The 2,500-nt window shown below is 46.6% G+C and overlaps 1 pseudogene; it reads right to left on the bottom strand.

Moving 5' to 3' along the window:
- The window catches only part of LOC105888595, a 51,681-nt pseudogene that overhangs the window by 17,660 nt on the left and 31,521 nt on the right, over window positions 1–2,500 (bottom strand).

Below are 2,500 nucleotides of genomic sequence, written 5' to 3'. Positions count from 1 at the left end.
TGTGTGTGTGTTTGTGTGTGTGTGTGTGAGAGAAAGAGACAGAGATCCAGGTGGTCCTAGGCTTGACAGAGTGTAGATGTTTTAGTTCATCTTATATCTAGAATCAGCTAATTTAAGTATAAGTGTGTATGTACACAGACTAAGTGAGTGTGCACGTGTCTTGTGTGTGTTTCCATGGTTACCAATGATGCTGTAGACGTGAAAGGGCTCAGAGTCTTTCGTCACCCCGTTGAGCTCGCCACGACAACGGAAGTCATCCTCCTCCATGATGCCTGTGAAGCCGTCGGTGGGGCTGTAAACTCCGCCCACTGGTCGCTCGGTGATGGCGTGGACCAATGAGACGTTGATGTGAGGGTCGGTCGCCAGGCAGGGGACAGTAGCCGTGTCACCCAGGCGGACCGCCATGTAGTGGCTATTCTCTAGAAACCACTCTTCTGCATCTGAGGACAACACACTAGATCAGTCAGTGTGTGTGTGTGTGTGTGTGTGTGTGTGTGTGTGTGTGTTGTGTGTTTATTAAGCCACACTCTAAACATGATGCAAAGGACGGGACTCGTCTGGGAGTGTGTATGTGTGTGTGTTGCCTGAGCGGACAGTGCACATCTTGGGAGGACAGAGGTGGTCAACAGACTAAATATCTGTATGATGCGGAGGGTACAACAATGAGTCTGTGTGTGTGTGTGTGAGTATAAGTGAGTAAATGTGTGTGCACTAATCTGTGTGTTTATGTGTGTGAGAATGTGTCTGTGTTTGTGAATGAGTACAGGTATGAGTGCATGAGTGTGTGTGTTTGTGTATGTACTCTGTGTCTTCTTTTGTCTGTGTTAGTGTGTGTGTGTGTGTGTGTGTGTGTGTGTGTGTGTGAGTATATAGGTCTCACCAGGGACAAACACAGCGACCTCGCGTGTTTGTCGTGAGCCCTCCTCAGTGCAGACATACACTCCTGTGTGCCTCCAAGTCACGTTCTCCAGACGAAGAACTGCAGACCCGGGGGACGAATTCTCCACTTCGAAGTTTGGAACGTTCTCATCACGCCGGTACCGCCAGGTGACAGGCGTGGAACCCGAGCAGGTGATGGTGTGGGCGGAGTCAGCGCTAAGGATGACCTCAGTGTCACCAGGGATGATCTCCAGCCCAGCGTTACCATGGAAATGCCACAATAGCACTGACAATGACATCAAACGACATGTGAGACAATGAGAGACAGACACACACACACTCACAGACACAAAGACACACACATACATACGAATACACACACACTCGAATGTACATGACCTAGACACATAGACTGTTACGCATACAATCATATTGTCTAACTCTTACAATCACAATCATATCTCATAACCATGAGTCTTACAGTATATGTGTAATCTGTGTTACAGTATATATGTAATCTGTGTTACAGGATATATGTAATCTGTGTTACAGTATATATGCAATCTTTGTAACAGTATATATATATGTAATCTGTGTTGTGCAGACAAGCACAGCCCTTGCTGCTCCGGACTCAAACTCTCAACCTCAGGCATGGGAGGTGGGTGTGCTCTAGCAAAGAGGCTAAAACCCATGGGTGCTAGTGTCTGTCGCTAGCATGTCTTTTAAGGTGTCACAGCACAGCACTGTACAGCACAGCAAGCTACTGTTACATATACACACATATACACAAACTATGTCATATGAGTCACGCACATAATTATGTCATAGTAGGTTTTAAAAGCACCATCATCATCAAAGTAGTATCAACCCTTATATACATACTAACCCTTATATACACATCAACTCTTATGTATATCGGACCTATATACACATCAACTCTTTTTTTTAACATTATATACAGTATGTATCCATTTTATAAAGGCAGGGGCAGTCCACTAAATGTGTGTGTGTGTGTGTGTGTGTGTGTGTGTGTGTGTGTGTGTGTGTGTGTGTGTGTGTGAGTGTGTGTGTGTGTGTGTGTGTGTTTGTGTGCCTTACCTGTTAAAAATGTTGTGAGGGGAAACGATCGCCTCATGGTCATCTTAGTTAAGGCACCTCTTCTTCTGCACACACACAGGAAGGAGAGTTAGTTATCAGGCGTGAGTGAGTGAGTGTGTGAGTGTGTGTGTGTGTGTGTGTGTGTGTGTGTGTGTGTGGGTGTGAATGAGTGAGTGTGTGTGTGTGTGTGTGTGTGTGTGTGTGTGTGTGTGTGTGTGTGTATGTATGTTTGACACAGAAACCATTAGCCCCAGAGCTGAAAGGACAGGCTGCAGTTCTCTTGAGATGATTGTGTGTGTCTGTAGTGCTGGCTAGACTAACAGCTACAGGGTGGAGCAGTGGGCAGAGGGAGAGCAGTGGAAACGGGAGATTGGGACAGACAGGCTGAGAGACAGACACTACAGACAGTGCACAAACAGGGCTGAGAGACAGACAGTGCACTAACAGGGCTGAGAGACAGACAGCACAGACAGTGCACAAACAGGGCTGAGAGACAGACAGCACAGACAGTGCACAAACAGGG

This window comes from Clupea harengus, chromosome 6 (genome assembly GCF_900700415.2).
Source record: "Clupea harengus chromosome 6, Ch_v2.0.2, whole genome shotgun sequence".
In the NCBI taxonomy this organism is placed as follows: domain Eukaryota; kingdom Metazoa; phylum Chordata; class Actinopteri; order Clupeiformes; family Clupeidae; genus Clupea; species Clupea harengus.
Note: the sequence above shows the minus strand (reverse complement) of the source record. Positions and strands in the feature narration are given on the sequence as shown.